We start from the raw sequence: 20709 nt of genomic DNA on the forward strand, positions 1-20709 counted from the left end.
CTCCATTTCTGCCGGCACACAGCCTGTTAATAACCTGGCTCTACCTAGCACCAGCCCTCACCTTGTCCCACTGGCATTTGAAGTCCTTTTGGGTGGGCTCTGGCTCCCACCCTGCCTGTCCGGAGGCACCGGTGTCTTTAGCATGCTCCCTTTGTGGGTCACCTGGAAAAAGCCTCAGGAGTTGGAGTGACATCCAGAGCTTCCAAGTGGGCAGAGGGCTCTCTAACCCAGATACTTCAGTTGCAAGATGAGTTGTCTGGCACAAGACTGGACACCTGTCAAGCCCATCGTCCTCTTGCCGCTCCATTTCCTTGCCCTGAGCCTGCAGGAGAGCCAGGGGCCTTCAAATGTGGAAGGGACTTCTTGTCAAAGGCTGCATGGCCAAAGTCTTAATGTGTTTTGTTTTTTTGTTTTCTTCTAGATAGGGTAGAAGCATTTCTCACTTGCTGATATGTCCTCTGAAGGTGAATCTCTGTGTGCTTCTGGGCATGGATGTTTCCCTCCCTCCCTGAATCTACCTTAATGCATTTTGTTTCTTCACCCACTGCATCCAAATTCTGAAGTCACACAATGTCTTTTAGTTAATGACCTTTAAACCAACCCCTAGAGTGGTGCAGTCTCAGAGACAAAAGGTGGGTTTCCATTCCTTGTTTTATTGGACATAAACTCCAGCAAAGTTCTAAACTTTGCATTTTTAAAACACAGCATGATAAGGAAGGTTCTTAATGGAGAAGTCTCCAAAGCCTTGCTTACACAAAATTGCCCATTATGATCCATTAGTATCTTACCAGAGAGAAGACTGAAGATCTTGATCTTGTGTCACTTCTCATTTCCAGGTTAGCCTATAAGCTTCTCTAGGAACAATTTTCTAAACATACATGATAGATTGCTGAGAATGTGTACTCATTGCTCAAATCAGTACGGCCGGCAGCGATCCCAAGCACAGAGCAGGGAAAGGCTCGCAGGTTAGGCTGCTGAAAACCTTGGGGGATTTCTCAGAGTGTGATGCATTTTATGTCATGTAATTGGTATGCTGGTAGTGGATCTGCTGCAAAGAAATAGGTTTAAACATTTTCTGGCACACACTCTGCATGTAAATCTTCACCAGTAATTATCGCATGTAACCAAAGAGTTTTGCTAATGATCAAATAAAATAAATGATCCTGTTTATTCCTCTCTCTGTGTTCATTATAATGTTTTGGTCTCAAAATCCAATTCCAGATAGTTTGGCTCTGTGCTAAGTTTTGCTTCCAACCTCTTTTGTAGGTCCATTCTCGGAGCTGTATTTCAGTAATCTGTTGACAACACTGCAGGTTTTTTTTTCTGGACCACTAATTTATAGGCAGGGAAACAAATGATTCCTGCAGACAGTACAAGCAGGAGAAGAGTAAGCAAATCAAAAAAGCAGATGGTAAGTAAAGCCACTTAGTGTGATTCAGATTCTTAAAGAGAATAAGTTCACTGCATCGAGCAATTCCAGCATGTTATGAGAAGCATCTATCCTGAGCAAAAGGTGGGCAATGCACAGTAATGACACCCAATTGAAATTCAGAAGGAAACAGCAATGCAGGCTTTTCCAGCAAAAAATGAGAATCACCGGAGTCCGGGCACAAATTATTTTGATGACTAACAACTCAGCTGCAACAAGCAGAGTGAGTTTGGGTTCTTCCTCCCATGAATCAAAAGTCCAAGCCTGAGGCTGCTCTTTTCCCCTGGAGTGAGGAGCTGCAGGTGATGGGTGAGAAGTGAAGATCCCCCACGAATCCTCGCACCCAAATTCTCCTGTGCTGGGACCCCGCAGCTGCTTCAGCCACAGGCTTACAGCTGGGACAAGTGCAGGGATCAAATGGCAAAGGACTGAGCTGGGAAAACCAAAGAGCAGAGGTCATGGCTGTTATTTCTCCAGAGCATCCGAGTCATCCACTTATTCTGGCCTCTTTGCTGGCCAAGCACTCCCGTGATTACCCCTTCCCCTTCGGAACAGACCCGTGGCTGAGCGGCCAGGGAACGAGATGGCAAAGACGAGCTTCCAAAATGTTCCCTGCGGACATCCTCTGCATCCTCCTGGGCTGAGGAAAGGCCAGAGAGAGGCAGCAGTGAAATACGGGTGTTAGAAGGAAAAGAAAAGAGCTGTAGAGAAAGAACTGAAGTAGTGGAGAAACACAGGTAGTGGAAACCCTTAGAGGGCAGAAGGAATAGAAGCTGTTTCTGGGGTCTAATGACCTGTATTACCAACTACAAGGGAAAAAATTTCCTTAATGAGGCACAGGCACACAGCATCCAGCCTCAGCATATTCCAGACACCAACCCTTGCAATCAGCACATTTCTGGGTATTACTGCAGCTTCTTCAAGTCGTTGGAGACGCTCCAGCTTTCTGCTCAGCATCATTTTCCTCTCAGACTGTATGTGGCTGAGCTCTGCACGAAGGCACCCCGGGCTGCTCAGCACAGGGTAGTGAGAAGTATTGCCACCAGGTAGAGGTGGGCAGAACCTCTCGGGGGTCCTCATTTAGGGTGTGCTCAGCTGTCAGGCCAAATTTCAGAATTTCCAGGGAATTTCTGCTGGGGCTTTCTCCTCTTCCCAGCTGCACGCCAGTCTGTGGCACTACCTCCACAGCCCAGCCCCACTGATTTTTGAGGTCCCTTGAAGGCCACCTCTCCTTGCAACGCCTGCTAAAGCAGAGGCTTTTCCCCAGCCAGACAAAATTGGGACACCTGCAGCTCTTCTCCAGTGTAGGCAAAACCTGGAGTCCTTGTGGGGCTGGTGTGGTGCAATATTAAAGCCCTTTTAGTGCTGTTACTTAACCAGTTTCTGTGCAGCTACATTTTCTTCAACATTTTAGTGCAAAATTCATCAAGATTAGAGAATATCAAGGGATCCCAGTGTTCTGTCTGTGAAACTGTGATGGGGAAAATGCTTCAAAGCCTGGTTAGCTCTCCTGTAACTTGGAAGGGAAATTCCATTGACATTGGACAATGGTCTGTCCCCAAAGCTCCTTTTCGAAATTGTGAATCTTCCACTGGGGTGCACGTACATCTGTTAATAAAAGACCAGGCATTCAACTTATCCATACAAGCTCTTTTAACCATGCTCAGCATTTCTGAGATTGCCACCCAGGTGTATTTTACAACCATGACAGTTTCTTCCAACCAAATCTGTGTGCCATACCCGTTTGGGTCTACTCTCAGTACTAGCCACGTGATCCTGCGAAAGAGAAGGAGAGCACTGCTTTCAGAGAGCTTGGAAGTATTGAATTATTGCAGGATTTAATGTTCAGTAGATGAAATTACCCTTTTAAGTGACCTCAAATGTAATAAAGAACCAAGACTAGTCAGTGCAATGGTTTTATTGCAGAAAATCACAAAATGATGTACTGAAGCAGGATAAACATGTCATAAATTACCTTGAGTAATGAACCATGCTAGATACCAAAGGCATGTAAACCGTGTGTTTCTGGGGGAGGAGGGCTGTGCTGGGTAAAACACATTCATGGTTTCCAAAAGAGAATTGCAGGTGTGATTTAGCTGGATTTATTCCCTACTGATGCTCCACCAAATGGAGTTGACCACAGTGATATCTGTGGCAAAATTCCCACATCAGTGGTGTACATCAGTGCCAGTGACCTGTCTGTGTCAAAAGGTAGGGGCAGGTGTCGGAACTGCTTAAATTTGTTGGTTCGTGCTCTTTGTGCCCCCTGCATTTGGGGGTTTTGTTCTGGTTCACTTCTTTAAGGTCCCACTCTGCTGCCTGAAGTCCTGCTGTTTCTCTGGGAAATGTACAGGTTTGGCTGCACAGCTGATATAAATATGCACAGCTCCATCTCTTCAGTGGAGCTACACTGATTTATAGCGCAGCAAAGAGATTCTCAGTGAGATTCATCAGTGTAACTGCTTCATATTAACTGGCACGAGGGAGGATAAGGCGCACAGTGGCTGTTACTTCTCCATGAATCACTGCTTTCTGGCAGGGGATTCTCACTGAGAGGTGCGTTCTGCACTAGGAGCACTGTTAACTGTTTTTTTAGAGCCCTTTTTGGCCAGGTCAGGTTATCTTTTGTATCAGGGGATTTAATCCCTTTTCAGTGGTGTGACTCTTGTACGCTGCAGATGCAGGGGGGGTTCTGGGGTTGATATGTGCACCCACAGCCTGACCCCACTGCAAAACTTCTCAAATGACTGTACCGCAAAACCAAACGGGCTATGACAGAGGGAAGAAGAGGGGAGAAAGGATCAAATCCTCTTTGCGCTTTAAATAGATCTACCTGCTGAGTGGGAAAGGCAGAGTCTGAAAAAAGAGGTGCTCTCATCAGCCAGCGCACTGCAGCTGTGCGGGAGGGCTCAGGAGGGAGATGTGAGGAGATCTCTGCAGCCTCTGCTCCTGGGTCCTCCCCTCACCTACAAACCCAGGTTAAACCATTTTAAAGAAAGTTCAGATCTTTGATTTGAGATCAGGGTTGTTGCTGACAGTAACTTGTATTAAATGAATATCAACTCCCATTTTTCCAACTGAAAATCACTAAAAAAGGTCCAGAAGCTGTGCTTCATCTCTTCTGAGAACCAGGCAAAAGAACGTAGAATTTATTCCTGCTTTTATTCCCTGTGAAACAGTTATTGTGATTGGCCATAAACAGAGAGCAAAGTTTTGGGCTTGCTTTATCTCTGAACGTCACCTCCCGACTCTGAGGACAACACGTGAGAGCGGAGAGCTCGGGGCATGGACCAGGCACATCCCCGCTGCCTGCCTGCCAGAGCCATGGCAAGAATCCTTATTCGTCTCTCTAATCCCCACGGCACATGATGAATTACTGACATTAATCTATCTGGCCACAACAGCCTCCGAGCTCACCAGTCGTATGTTCATGCCACTGCTTTTTGTAAACATATATTTTAAATATGCATCGATTGGGGACGCACTGTTATTATTCATCAAAATGTTCTTGTCCCCTAACACTTAATAACAATAATGAAGATTAATGCTAAGCTCCTGCGTAGAAAAAAAGACTTCACGACTATGTATTTATTTTGCAATTTTAATTAAGGTTGTTTGTTACAATAAAAATTAATGTTATTGTCTTCCTGAGTGCAGCGTAGCCAAGATGAAATAATGGATTCACGCTGCAGCTCTCTGAAATGGCGCTGGGCTGCAACCAGCCAAAAGGAGATGATGCCCCAGATGCATTTGTGTTCTCCTCTCTGGCTTCTTTCTGAGCTGATGAATGAAAAGAAAGCACAGCTACCGCAGTTTTCTTTCAGTGGGGGCAGGGGGTGGGCTCAACCACCTTGTGTCACCTCTGAGTGCCACTCTGGGGCACCTCAGATAAATCATTTCACAGAATCTCAGAACGGCTCGGGTTGGAAGGGACCTCAAAGCTCACCCAGTTCCACCCCCCTGCCACGGGCAGGGACACCTCCCACCAGATCAGGTTGGCCAAAGCCCCATCCAGCCTGGCCTTGAGCACCTCCAGGGATGGGGCAGCCACAGCTCCTCTGGGCAGCCTGGGCCAGTGCCTCACCGCCCGTACAGTGACGATTTTCCTCATAAAGTCTGATGTAAACCTATCCTCTTTTAGTGTAAGACCATTCCCCCTTGTCCTATTGTTACCCATCAGGTACAGAGTCGTTCTCCATCCTTTTTATTATACCCCTTTAGGTACTGAAAGGCCCTGATGAGGACTCCCCGGAGCCTCCTCCTCGTCAGGCCAAACACCCCGGCTCTCTCAGCCTGTCTTTTCCACGTCTCTAGAAGTGAATTCTCCAGCCTTTACCCTGCGAGAAGCAGATGGCATATCCTGTTACTGCAAATAGGCTTCAAAGTAAGATGTATTTGATTTGCTGTATTTAAATCAATACCTTTCAGATGCACTTTGGATCTGCCATCTTGATACACTCACTCGAAATTGGTATGAGTATATTAGGTTGCAAGAAAGCAAGGATGCTCAATAGCAAGGGACACCAGACGCAACCTGCCGTGTTCTTCTTCTTCGTTTATTTATTTATTTATTTATTTATTTTATTGTGCAGTGCAGTTGCTGTATCTCCCAGTCCCTTCCATCAGAGTTACCACATCCTCTCCCTGACCAATTCAGATCCTGGATGAAAATTTGCAGCTATCTTTCAGAGCAAGACAATAAGCTTGAAAATGCTTGTTTGGCTGGAACTGCTTTCTAACTGCAGTCTCCCCATCTGGCAGATCCTGAATATCCACGAGCAGAAAGCTTGCAGCAGGTCTGGCTTCATCCAGCAGAGGGCAAAGCCACCCGCCTGCAGCCCAGCCTGTCCGGGAGCCCCTTCCCTGCTTCCCAAACACCTCCAGCCCTCAAGGATGCTGTGGGGAAAAGGCAGCCTGGAAAACACTCCCTGTTCCTTGCTGTGTCTGCACACAGGGCTAGCAGCCTTCTTCACTGGGCAGGGTTTCATCATATGCCTTTGATTAGCCTTTTGTGTGTGCTACACCTCATCACGGGGGAGATGAAGGACCCTTTCTGCTGAGCGAGGATGAAATGGAGGTGGCTCTTGTTGGAAAGAGCACGGGCTGTGAGTAGAGTGGGGAAAGGGGTGGGAGAGGGGGAGAAGTCAGGGGGAAGAGTAGCGTCTGGCAGTGTCTGGCCAAGGGGCACGCAGGGAGGAGCAGCCTGCATCAGCCCCTCTGCGTGTTCCTATGACATCCCTTATGATACAGCTCTGTAGAGTTTATCCTCCCACCCCGATCACCCCCTCTGTATTTCTGTACACAAACAGCTCATGATGCCTGCACCTGCCCACTGGAAAGGGAGTTTTTGGGGTGAGAGATTCAGGGCCAGGCTGACCCACAGCCACCTCGCTGATCAACAGGAGGAAATGACGTCCCAGGTGCCATAAACCTCTCAAAATCAGGCTGTAATCCATCAGTATCCCAGCTCCAGCTGTGACCGAGAGCTTTACAGGATGCTCAAGCAAGATGTGCTGGGAAGGTGCTGAGTAATTACCCTACAAAAGGCTTTGCCTAATCCTGAATTGTCAGGGATTGCCTTGCTGCGTGCAGCAAAAGATTTTGATCCTTTCTAAAGCTCTTTGTGTAAACTGCTGCTAAAAGTTATTCCTCTCCTTCACATAAATGTCCACTTTTCCCTCAAATCTGCTGAGTTCTTGGCTCAAACCCGCGATCATTTCTATCTGTGTTTTATAAAGTTATGATCAAATTCTAATCAAAGCACTAACCCCAAGGTATTTCCAGACGCCTTGCCAATAACTAACGCAGACAGTGAATACGATTTGATACCTCAGAACGCCTCCAAGTCTGATTCTCATCTAGATGAAAGCCTTTGGGCAACTGAGAATTTGGCTCCTACGCTGCTGACAAAAATCTAATCAGAAATATGGGTGGGATTCCCAGCAGCTCCCGAGAGATCCCTGCCTCGCTCCGAAATGAGCATTTAGGGTTTCATTTCTGGCAGTTGTCTTCTGGAAAAATAAAACCTGACATTTTAATGTGGGCCCTTCGTACGAAAGGAGGTTTAGAAAGCGGAGAGAGCTGAAAACCACACACAAAACGAGGAGAAGGGGGAAAAATTAGACCGAGGAAACATCTGCTAAAGTTTTCCTGTTATTTCAGGAATGTTTGTGTAACTCAAGCATTCCCTAACTCTTCGTATCTTCGCTAAAAGATTGCCTGGTGTCCCGCTCCCCATCGCGTAACCTCTCTCCCCACTTGCGTTTGCTTACACAGGAAGGCCGTGGCAGGAATGTGCTTAATGTATCTGAGCTTTGCTTTAATGGGGCCGAGCAGCTGGAGACGAGCCGGGTGTTTCTCCAGCGTGCTGCTAGCAGCGGCTTTGCCAGGCACAACTGGAGCCCCCCCGAACCTCCCTGTCTCCCCCCGCAGCTGTTAAAGCACACACGGACTTCTGCAGCCCTCCGGAACGTAAAACTGAAGCCCTGCACATTCAGCAGAGAGAAAACACCCACAGAACCGAGGCTGCCTTGTGTTTCTTGTTAGAAAGTAATGCAAAAGGCTGGCCTCGTTAAACTTTTAGTAGCAGTTCTGTGCATAGAGAGCGCTGAATACTGATCTGATTATTGAATTTGCTCAGATCTCGGTGAAATGGTAATAGATGGAGTGCATTACACTGAGGATAAAAGGTAAAGACTCACTTGGATTGTCCTGGTGCCATCATAAATGAATCATCACTTCGCTATTAAGACCCGTACTCGATCATGCAATTTGGAGCATATTGAAAAGAAGCACTGGCTGATTCATGCAGCAGGAGCAGAGCAGAGGCATTTGCTTGCTTGTTCCCAGTGAAACATCCTGGATGCTGGGGGGAGCTGGGAACACTTCGGTTGCAAAGCTGCAACTTTTCCTGCTGGATGTGGAGACCTCCAGGTAAAATGAAAATCTCCTTTCTGTCCGAGCAGGAGGAAAAAAAAAAAGCTTCAGCCATACACTTTGGCTGTCTCCATGGGCCGGGCTGTCCCTCTGGGTGATGTGCTATCTGGTGCCAGCTCCGGATTTGACCTCCCCGCTGGTGCTGGCCGTGCTGTCACCTGCAGTGAGGACACCTGTCTGCTGCAGCGTGGGCAGAAAGCGCCGAGTGGGCTCAGTTTCTTGGGCAGCTCTCTGAAACAGCCGCCCGAGGCTGGGGCTGACACCAGGACGCAGGCTCTCGGTCCTCTTACACATCCCCCGAGGGTTTTCCCCTCCTCCACACCCGTACAAGAGACATAACAAAATCCATCTTGTAAGGAAATGATTTTTTTTTTCTTGCTCAATCAGAAACATATGATATTAACCTTTGGGGAAAAATACATCAGGTTTTACATTTGCTCCTACAGTAACATTAGGAATTGATTTGGGGACAGACTAAAGCAGTACCACTTAGTACTTTAGCAGGATGGTATAAATAGGGATCAGGTTACCAGTATGGGAATCGCTGCCTGGGTATGGTAATAGCAGGCAATATGGGAAAACCTTAAACAGACAGTGATTATGCAAGTAGGTGAGAGCACGTAATTAACTGTGGGAATGGCTGGGCTTAACACCTGTATTTAATCCTTAAGTATGTTCAGCAAAGTAATTTCTGGAGGCCTAAATTAATACATTCTGTGTTTTCCTTCTCATTAGACAGACTTTGCTCCTTGTTTCCATTACCACCTCATGTCCAGCGACACGTTTCCCTTCTCTCACCAAAAGGGCTGAGCAACAATTTCACACACAAGGCCTCCCCAAAAGCTGTGTTTTCTCATTTCCCTGTGGGAGCAATGGCAGGGAGGGGGCTGGCGGCCAGAGGACCCCCTTCAAGGTGGTTCCTCCAGGCAGCAGCACCATGCAGGCTGCAGGCATCGGGCGAGCCAGAAACTGAGCATCTATCGAGATGCCAAAACATCCTCTTTATATAAATATATATATACACGTGTGTGCATGTATATATAAAAATAAAAATGATATTTTATATTTATATATAAAAGTAATGCAAACATATGCCTGCCTTGACTCCTGCGTGTTTCAAATATCAGCAAACACAGTCTGCTGGTAGCTGGAAGCCTCCGCTAGTAAACGCACTGCCCAAACCCTCCTGCCCTTCCCGTTTGTTATTCCAGTGACATTATCTCCGTGCTCTCTCACATGGAGGCAAACATTATCTGGCAGCCGCCCCCTGCTCACACGTTGTCTTGCTGCCTCCCGTGTGCATTCAGGCAGTGGTTCCTCCTCCAGCCCCATCGGGAGCGAAATGTTTCTGTATTTATCCCAAAGGAGGGCAGTTTTCCATGCCACCAATTTCAAAGAGACATCCAACAAAGCTCAGTGCAACGCGGAGCACAGACCTTTCCCAGGGAACACCATTCAGATCCCTGCAGTGTGGGATCAGCCACTTGTGCTACGTAAAATAACATCACGTGGAGGAGCAGCACAGCAAGTGTTAGCTTGCTTGATGTGCACGTGCATGCATGTACCAGTGCACACGACTATTTCTCTTTAGAAAGCAAGGTCTGTGAACACAAATGGAGTACAACTAGTAATCCACCGGCTGAATTAGAGCCTTGGGATAAACAGCAGGGACTCACTGAAGCCAAAAAAAGCATTTGCAAACTTTTTTTCCCCATTGTATCTATCTGACAGCACTCCTATGAAAAGGAGAGTGTGCGCTAGATACAAAAACCAATTAACAGGCAGAGAATAATCCAAATCTTTCATCTAGGAAACATTTTGCTGTATTTATTTTTTTCCCCCAACCAAGCAATCTTCAGGAAGCTGGACTCTGCTTTCTGTCAGCAGTGAATTAATAACCTGCGTTTCTGCTCCTCTCCTTTAGAAAGGTTTGTGTAAGTAACAGATCAGAGGATGTGCGGAGGTTTCTGATCAATTCACGGCTGGTGTTTGTTTGCATTGTTTCAGAGCTCAGTCATTTTGTTAGATAGCCTTCAGATATTGCATGAAATATCCGCCAGAGCCCGGGGGGAGCTTGCAGCTTGCCTCTGCAGCGGCTTTGTTCTCCTTGCGAGAGCAAAAAATCTTTAGCAAACTGCTGAGTGACTGTTTAGTGCCTGCCCACGTTGTCCTCCTCCAGCTTTCGGCCACTGATCCCAGCGGGCGGTGTATTTATTGATTTCCATAAAAAATGTATCTGGAGCTTTAACCAGAAAACAGGTTGGAGCCTCAGGTTAGTGCGCTTTGGGTTATTTACTGCTTGAATATAAGATGAAGGTTTTCAAAAGACATTGGGAGCTGGACAGCAATGACACTGCTTATCCTCACAGATTATGCTCTGGGAACTGATTTAGTGCATGCCAGGCCAGGGAGCAGCAGCGGGGTGAGAGCCGAGGCGGGGTGCACGATGAGCCCCCCTCCTTCAGCCCAGCATGAATCCAGAGCTGGGTCCCTGCTCTGCCCCACGGAGCCGATTCCTCAGGTGCCCCTGGGGAGCCGATGCTCCAACTGATGCATCAGAGAAGCCCTCAGCTCACGGGACACAGCCGGGACAGCGAGCACTGCTGCCAGAAATGTTTTTGAGGTGCTCACTGGGGGAATGGGGGTGGTCCTTTACTGGTAGCAGAGCTGATGGTAACCGATGTTGTGCTCAGTCACCGAGCAGTGCCAAAAGCGTTGTGGCTTAGCCATGAGCAGGGCTTTCGGGCATGCAGGAGGGTTAACAGATCGAGGGAGAATTTGGTATTGTACCAGCTGTGACAGATGCAAATTCTGTCAATTATTATTGATTCTCAGGAAGTTTTGTTAAACCGGGATGTCAGTTCAAGCCTGGCCATAAAAACATGTATTTCAGCTGGGGTACTAAGCAATGTTATCCCGCAAGTGTTGCAAACGCATTTCTGAACGGGCAGGTTGAACGCTAACTTCTAAGCTCTTCAATTAAAGGGAATATGTTTTTCTGGAGGCATATTTGGACACTTTGTGCTGATCATCAATAACGCAGAAACTAAAACAGCAATTAAAGTGAGAAATAAATATATGCCCTGGTTTGTAGGACTGCTGAGTAACTGCAGCCCTAGTTAGAGATAACGGATGTGGGTGCTCTGCTTTTCTGAAGCATTCTTCCCATGGTCCTCAGGAAAATGAATGATCCTAATTTAAATTAAGAAAGTCTTCTGTTTTCTGAAATATCATACAGATTTGTTTTTGTGATTCATCAGTAAATTAATCCAATGGTTTTCTTGTATCCACGTCCAAGAGATACTGTGGCTATTAAATTCAGCACAGTGGTTGGGCTTTTTTGTGTTTTTTAATGAATTGCTTTGCTTTAGCTGTATACACTGAACATGTTCCCGTGTGCATGGACGAAGCTCTGGGGTATGGGGCACATGAATGAATGCCCCTGCTGCTTGCTGCCACAAGGATTGCTTGGACTCGTTTTGGAGGTGGTACAGCCCCAAAAGTTTGACCCGCCACAGCCTGGCGTTTGGTTTGGAGTGATGTGGAGGGGAAGCATTAGGCAGTGGTGTAATGCCTTCGTTACTCTCCCTCCAGAAAACCTGAGCCCTCCATGAGAGCTCCCTCCGTTTTCTGGGTCCCAGGCAAACTTCTGACGTGAATTTTGTCTTCTGTGGCTTGTTGTTGAATTAGTGAAGTGGGAACCAGCCACTGCAAGGATTTTTGCTTCTAACGGCTGCTCATGGGAAATAAAATGTGTTCTTCCAGCACAGGCATTGGCTTTACTTTGAAAATGCCTGTGTTATTCTTTATTAGATCACAGAAGACACAATGATCTGGTTTGACACCAAGTAAAGAAACCATCACATGTCCCATGCAGTCTGCCCCCTCGTTTCCTTGCCCAGTGCCCTGGAAGAAGGCTGGTGGCACCTTGAGACCAGCGTCCTGCAGAGCTGGGGCTGGCTTGGACTCTTTAAACACAGTCACAGTTTCTTTCCTTTTATCACAAACTCTAAGGAAGTTGTGTGGCCTTAGATCAAGAAATGTTGATTATTTACATTATTTTTTTACATTATGATATAAATGCTCAGCTCCCTTCTATGCCCCAGTTATAATTTCTGCATGATAATGGGGTATTTTGTGCTTGAAGTTTTCAAAGATTAGGATCAAAAGTATTGTGCACAGAAGGATGGCTCCCCTTCTGTCTTCAAAGAGGAGTAACGCTCTCAGGCTTTAATCCAGTTTAGTTGGTGATCACAGCTGAAAACTGGATTGTGAATCTCTGCTGAATGCCAAAATAAAAGCTGTAAATCTTTGTACTAAGAAAAAGAAACAAACAAAAAAGAAAAATCAACTGTATTAAAATTATTCATTTCCGTAGGGAAGGAGTCCTTTGGTCTCATTCATTGTGCCAGCAGTGTCTGGGAAAGTTTGATGCTCTTGTCCTTCTGTTGTATTGGGAAGAACAACAGTGGTCTCATTAGATACAAGTTCCATATGATAAATTGCAGATCTAAAAATATCCATCACAATTAGATGATGCAATGAAACCAATTTTCACTTCGGAGCAGAAGAGAGAGAGGAACTTGATAAATGACGATTGGATAAGCTGAGACTCCTGTGCTGTTCCTGTTAAGCATTAAGCTCAATTAATTGCATGTGTCACCTGGCATTGTGACCCACCCCATCACTGGGTGTGCATCAGGACCTGTGCACAGTCACCGAGCCGTGCAGACCTGGGGATAACCGAGGGAATTTTTGCTGCTGGCTTGGTTATGCTGCCCTTTTTTTCCAGATCAAGGACTGCAAAATTTAGTCTGAGTGTGGAGAACGGCTGGGGCTGATTGCAGGTATTTCTGGTTATGCATCATATTCCTGTGATATGGATACAGAGAGGAGCTCACAGAGTCATGGCAGGTGGTCACAACATGTGTGGTTTTCTGGGACAAAGTGGGACAGAGATGGTCCCAGCCAGCTCTGCAGGTAGGCACTAAATAACTCATGGATTTTGGAAAAGCTTCTGAGCTGAACTTCACACCAGCAGCTTGGTACACATTTCCAAAGCAATCTCTCGCACTGAAAAGGGCTAAGGATCTGTGGGCACTTAAAGAATGAAAGCTTATATTAGGTGTGACAGGTACAGAAACTTGAAACTGAAGAAGCTGCCGTTGGAAGCCCTGAGGTCAAACACAGCTAGTGAGATCTCACATCTCATTCGGGATCCCTGTTTGAAACAAGCAGTTGTTACTTAGAGCCTCTCTGGGTCCTCCAGCTGGTTCCTGCCGCCTGCAAGGACTGGGGACTGTGGCCCTGGATTGTAACACTGGAGTAGCTTTGGATGGAATAGTCTGTGTTGTTTTTTTGGCATTCATTCTTGTTAAGATATGCATCAGATGTCACACCAGATACCCCACAGTCATAAATCCTTGGCTCTATTGGCCATGTGTGGTTTTCTGTCTCTGTAAATAAATATTTTTGCTATTGCTATCAGTGTTATCGCTTGCTTCAGCCCATGCTCCCATGCTCCGTAAATCAGTGAAATTAATTAGTGAATCTTTCAGTGCATTAATGTTTCCAAGTCTTTGTTTAAATAGGTGGTGCATAAGTAGCATCATGGCCAAGGATGGGGAATGCTGTTTTAAATCTGCTGAAGAAATGGTCATGGTATGCATTGTTTGTGTATGTGATGGCAGGATGCTTCCTTTAAATTCTTCCTTTAAATTCTTCCTCAGTCTCCAGCCATTTACTGCAGGCCAGAAGCTGTAATGACTAGGAAAGAAATTTGCCTTGTTTCAGACAGAGCTATTAAAAGAAAATTATTCTCAAAGTAATTCTTATCTCATGATGGGATTGCTGAATTACTGCATATTGTGGGAAAGAAAATTGCAAATGTGTTGGCTTTTCTTCCCATTAGAACTATTGTTTTATTACATTTGTCATATCAGCACACACACATTTCTTTTTAAGTCTTTTTAAAAATGGGGTTGTCCTGCATTAGATACTGAATGTAAGATAAAGTTGGCAAAATTAAAAAGCAAACTGCTTTGCAAAGGTGAGCTGGAATGGCGATGCATTTCTTTAGCTGTGCTCCCAGACCCGCGTACCAGAAGAGGCACAGAGTGACACCGCCGTGGTGCCAGGACTGCCCCGAGGAGGAATTCTGCCTATGAGAGAGAACCCCAACAACCCCATATGCTGAAGACCTTTTTGGTGCCTTCTCACCCAGGAGGGGTCTGTTCGTGTTCCTCTTCCAGCCTGGTTCCTGTCTCCCAAAGTGCTGCCCAAAGTGCTGCTTGGGGGCTTGCAGGAAGCCCCCGTGCTCACTGCCCCTTGCCCTGGCAGCAGTGGTGCTGCTCTGAGGCCCCATCTGCAGATGCCTGATGCAACGGGGATGTACAACAAGAACCTGTGTTTTCATTTACCTCTAGTTCTAGCCCAAACTACTCAATCTAAATATCCTTCCATTTCCATCTCAAGCATCTAAGGCAATGGTGTGGGAATAATACGTAACCTAAAAAAAGAAATCAGAAGAAATGCTTTTCTTGACCCCTTTGGCATTACAGAACGTTATTCCGCTAACACCTTCCTGCAGGACTTGCTCGTGCTGGGCTTTTTGGTATCGTTCCAAGGTGTCTGTGGCTCCAGCTGTGCGCAGCAGCGCGGCACACGCTCGCCCAGAGGATGCTGACCCTGGGGTCCGCAGCAGCCCTGACACTGGAAGCCTTTTCCTGTTGACTAAGGGCTTCAGCGTCTCTTCTCTTACCTTTAGTTTCCTTCTCCGAAAGCTTCCGCGTGATAACAGGACACAAATGAGAAGTCAGGAAACTGCCTGATATGCCCCAGTTGCCCAATTAATCACCGGTCCGTGTGTCTGTGGTGATGGGCCCTGACAAACAGCGGTGCTGCAAGCCCTCCTCCCTCTTCCGACTGCTTATCTCCTCCAAAATCCCTGCTCCCGAGCTCAGCTCTGCCCTGCCCCTGCAGCACACTGTGACAGCAATGGCTCTGTCCCAAGTAAACAGGAAAAGGAAAGCCGAGGGACGCAGCCTGCAGCTGGCACAGGTGGAGCCAAAACGCTGGGCCATCCCGTTTATAACACACGTTTCTGTGCATTTATGACATTATAACACACATTTCTGTGACTAAAAACAAACCCTGACAGATCTGTGCAGCTGCTTGCTGTAGGCCCAGCTGGGACACACGGCCTTTCCAACCAGGTAATCCATGCCCAGAACACTGCGAGGTGTGCTTCTGAGCTGGGAGGGACAGCATTAACGTCTCTCTGTAAGTATAATCTCCTCTCTTCCAGGCCCCAGGGAGCACAGAACAGCCGAAATGAAGCCTACTCCAACTGCTCAATCCATGTCTGGATCTGCCCCCTGGGCTGAGGACAAGGACGGGCCTCGGCACCCAGGCCTGTGCTGACCCGGCTCCGGCAGCAGCGGTGCAGGAACAGGAAACCATTTTTCTCCTCTTCAAGGTTTTGGTGTAATTTGAGAACCAAGCCCCATGCAGATCGGAACACGTTGGTAATGTCTGGAAAGTAATTATGGCATATATTATTATTTTAATATTTACTAAGTGCTGACAGTACAATGCCTTTATTAAAACTTTGGGGGAGGGTGAAATACGCACCACAAAGCATGGCGGGATGAGGGTAGTCGTCTGAAATTGCTCATTTATATTTCAATTTTACAGTCACTTTCCTGTGACCTACTTTTAATCATACATTGTTTTCTTTGCGGCTTAAATCATGTAAGGTGGTTAATGATTTTAATTTAAAGTTCTCTGAGGAAGAATGTAAATAATACTTCTGCCTAGTGGAGGCAGGCTGTGAACTTCTTATTGAGAAGCAATTTATCACTGTATTGAAGAGCAATGGAAGAGGTTTAACTTCGCCAGAAGCTGGAAGTCTTTCTTTTCACTTGTTCTGACCATGTAAGAGCAATATGCCAAGGGTTATCAGGAGAGCTCTGTGTTAAAAAATAAATTGATGAGACTGGATTACTTTTGGCCTTTGGATTCTTTTTTCTTAAAACGAGGGAAATCCAGTAAGGTAATTTGGCAAAATCAAAGAGCAGCATTATATATATCTATATATCTAGACATCTAGATATATAGATATATTTGCATGGCCTGGCAGGCTGGATAATCTAATGCAATCCAGGTTTTCTGTTTTTTTTTTTTTTTTTTTTTTTTTTTGTTTTGTTTTGTTGTTTTTTTTTTTTGTTTTGTTTTGTTTTTTTTTTCTCAAAGCAAACATCATAACTGACCGAGTTAGGTTTAGACTTTTTATCTAGCTTGTATATTTCTTGGAGAACGTGCAGTCTTGTGTCATTTGTCACCTAAAGCCATGGATTTCTTTATGGTATAGCATTGGCGATAGTGGTTGAACTCATTAATTGGCTGTCAAATTGATTAGGAGCATTAGTGAGGTTGATTTAGACACTCCACAGGGACTGGAGTCACGATGCAGGTGAACTGCTGAGGTTAAGATCCTGGAACAAATGTTAGTGCCGTGTCCAGACTAGTCTGTACAATGGCTTTTGGTAACTCGAACAATTGGCATTTGACTATTTTAATTTAAAACAGGACCGCAGACTTGAGAGAAAAATCTATAGCAATATAATTATATGAATACATGCACTTTGAGACAGCTGAGGGACACAAAAACACTGAGAAGCCCACGGCCTACAAGAACCGAATATCTAATAGGTAGAGTTGCCTAACATCTGGATTTCACTACAACAAAGCCTTATGAAAACCTGACTGGACTGGAATTGCAGGCTCAAATCCCATGGCTTTAACTAAAAAGCTTTGGTTTTATACTTTGTTTTAATTTCTAGGTTCTTAATTGCCGATACAGATAAGATGTCTTGGTGTGCGTGAGCTCTCCTCCGCCTTGCATTCCATTAGGAAGATATCACTACATTTCAGGCACACATCATTAAACATTTCAAAATATACCCAGAAAGGCAGCTGTATATACGAGGCACATTATTACAGGTAATATATTTTGCTGAGTGCACAGCCCTGGAGATGCAGAGACCGCTCATGCCCGGCCTATGGGCAGGGTGCTCAGGGTGCGCCCAGCCCCGTAGCACTCCTGGGAGCAGGTAAACACAGAAAAGGGAGCTACTCAAAAGCCAAAATCTGGTTGATACAAGGATAGATACTTTGCTGCCAGGCTCCTCCTGTGAGGGAAATGTTCAGACACAGCAGGGACAAAACCCTGGTATGAGCTGAGCTCTGGGACAGCCCTGGCATGGGCGGCTTGCTGCTGCCCACTGCACCCACAAGTTGCGGTGCCATTCTGGGGGCTGTCTGGGGCTGATTAATTCCTGCATCATCACAGAGCCCCTCTCAAGGTCCAGCCAGAGTGTTATTGCAGTCAATACAAATAGAATAAACAGCAGCAGGAGACCGAACAGGCTCCTTACGCTGAATGAGAGCGCAGAGGGATGGGATTTCTTAGAAAGCGATACAGCACACTGGTGGCAAACGCACCCCTGTCCTCAGCTCCAAAACCTCCTGGCAGATGGCATCATGCTGAAGGTAATGTCTCAGTTGTCTCAGTTTCCAGCACCTGCACGTCTGGGCTGTCTTGGAGACCTTTCTGCGGCTGTGTGTCAGGTCGTGCTTCACGCCAGTGCCACATTAAAGGTGAGAAGTCCCCACTGAGGGACTCCCAGCTGGGCGCACACACTGGCCTGTTAATTTTCCGGCCAGTAGCACTGCATTAAGCCGCTGGGCAGCCGTGAATGCACGAGGTCATCCAGGAGTCAGCAGATGCTCTCAGGTGCATCCAGGCTGCCTGGTGCTGACACCACGAGACAGTGGTGGAGGAAATGATCTGTGCTACCACGAGGATTATTAGCTGGCTTATCATGCACTTCAGTGCAATCCTGCAGACAGGAAAGGATGCCCACAAATTCTTTTCTCCCAACACGCTCCAAATTCTGATGATTTACTCTTTTCCACACCTATTTTTTTTTATGTTTATCTGCTTTAAATTGCATTAATGCAGACTGCAGCATTGGTCTGTCTGTCCTGCTGTCCCAGCCAGAGCCGTGGCTCTCACTGCCTGCCTGTAGGGAGGCAGCAGCATTTAAAGACAGTTTTCCTGGTGTTGGTTACTGTAGCTGGATTAAAGAGCTGACATAACTAACTGCTTATTTCGTCCTGGTGGATTTACTGTAAATCTTTTCTGAAAGTCATACTTAGGAAGAGCCTAGTGGCGTGGCATTGCATACATCTGGAACTGCAGCCAGCGCTAAAATGCAGGATAATCAAATGTCGTGCTTGGGGTGTAAGCCAGCGCTGGCACGGCTCTTGAGGGAATTTTCTTCCTTTTCTGACACTTGCATGACCACACAACCAGCCTTGATGGGTATTCACCTGCACCTGAGGGACTAGACATCGAGTATGTTTGAGGCAGACAATGGGATTTTGAGGGGGAATAATATGAATGAGGCTATCAAATCCTACTCATGCTGTCTTTAAAAGCTCTTTCAAAGTCTGCCTTTCTTTTTTGCCATTTGCAAGTACAAAACATCAACAGGAAACCCCTAAAGTACATCGAGAAGGAATAGCACCAACAGGTGACAGCACATTTGCAGCCCAGCCCTGGTCTGTGCGAAGTGGGGCAGCCCCCAGCACAGCCTGGCAGGATCAGACAAAACCCTGGGGTTGGTTTGAAGCCCAAAGCAGATACTTGAGTTTGATAAATAAACGCTCGTGTTTATAAACCGGTGAGCAGTGTTAATGACAGCAATATCGCGTGGAACTGCTAGCAAAAAAAACATGGATTGAAAACAGCTGGCAATGTAGGGCTCGGGGAGGGAGAGATCACAGCTTAATTTGCTCTGTGACAATGTGGTACCTGAGTTTTGTGAGCCCAAAAAGTCAAAAAGAAGTGTGTCCCTGAGGGGCTGCAGGATGCTCGCAGTGGGAGCACATTCTGCACAGTGTCCCCAGGCACCACCACCTGTGAGGAACCTGGTTTGATGGCACAGGATGAATTACACTGGGATCAGCATCCCTATGGGCAAACCCTGCGTGGTGCCTGCAGCTCCAGCAGCCCGCGCTGCGGCCACCAGGAGCACGGAGCAGAACGGGGGCATCTGTTGGGCAGGACACACTGTCCCCTGAACGCTGCTTGCTGCTGACAGCACCCTATAAAGGCAGCACAGATATGTAGATTTCAATCATGAATTATAATATATTAATTATAATATTTTTTTCCCAATGTGGAAAAAAACAACCTTCAAGTCCTCCACAAACTCAGGTAGCTGAGTAGAAGGGAAGCTCCCTTCCTGAATCCCACTGCCATGGAATAACTTCTTCATTTCAGTAACTCAGAGACCTCTGCTCCCTCCCTGCAGGGTGCTGATGGATGGCGACACAGTGCCCTGGGCACAGCACAGCTGAGCTGTGTGCCTGCTGCCCTGCAGCCTGCCAGCTGCCTGTGCTACCCCAAAACCACCCCAAAACCACCCCAAACCTGCCCCATGCTTCCTCTTCTCTTCACTCCTCCATCTGCCCCTGCCACAGAAGAAGACAACAAACTCCTTGGAGGGATCGATGCTGTGCAGACATCAGGAGTTGGAAAACTGCATGTGGAAGTGTAATACTGTGAGTGCTTCCAGATCGGTTTCATTCAAGTCCTGATACTGAGTTTTTAGTGCGATGCCAATTTTAGCTTGAATTGTGTGACAGCTCCTCTTTGTGAACAGGAGCAGTATTGGCGGAACAGCACTTTTTGAAATAAAAGTGATTTCTTTTTTTTTTCCCCCAGAGAAAATAGACTCCATTTGTAATGGGATGATGCTGTTTCTTTCCCTCCTGATCTAAAGCTGCTTAAAAAGAAAGTCTGATAGCTGGCTTTCTTTGCAGTCATGGCTTTGAGTTTTCTAGAAAAATAGGTGTTGGTTATGGGATCCAAGCACATGCTGTTTTAGGGGGGTTCCTCTTGGGGTTTCTGATCAGTTGCCTTCTCTGGGATGCTCATGAAATGAGTGCCCTGGAGAGATCCTGGCCAAATCCTGAAGGACTCAGCAGAGAAAAGATGAGAGTTGTTCCATTTTTATCATGGCTTCCATTTTTATCATTAACTGCCCTCCTGAGCTGAAGTGGACCCTGGCGTATTAAGTGGTGTAAGTGCCATGAAGCAGAGTGTGACCCATCAGGTGAAGAAGCAGCTCTTCACAAGTGCAATGGCAAGACCAGAGGAACCATTCCTTCTTTCTCAGCTCTCAAAATATCCTTTATAAATGCCATAGGATCCCTTGGACATACATAATATCCTGAGAGAAAACGAACTGACAAACACAAACTTCTCCAGACTC

At 46.5% G+C, this 20709-nt stretch overlaps 1 long non-coding RNA gene across 1 annotated transcript; it reads left to right on the plus strand.

Moving 5' to 3' along the window:
* The first annotated feature begins 14710 nt into the window (after positions 1 to 14710).
* On the plus strand, positions 14711 to 16369 carry LOC110351255 (uncharacterized). The gene is made up of 2 exons (XR_005269163.2): positions 14711 to 15579; positions 15652 to 16369. It is a non-coding gene; the product is annotated as an uncharacterized lncRNA (long non-coding RNA).
* Positions 16370 to 20709: the final 4340 nt, after the last annotated feature.

Source organism: Anas platyrhynchos, chromosome 13 (genome assembly GCF_047663525.1).
Source record: "Anas platyrhynchos isolate ZD024472 breed Pekin duck chromosome 13, IASCAAS_PekinDuck_T2T, whole genome shotgun sequence".
Classification (NCBI taxonomy): Eukaryota; Metazoa; Chordata; class Aves; order Anseriformes; family Anatidae; genus Anas; species Anas platyrhynchos.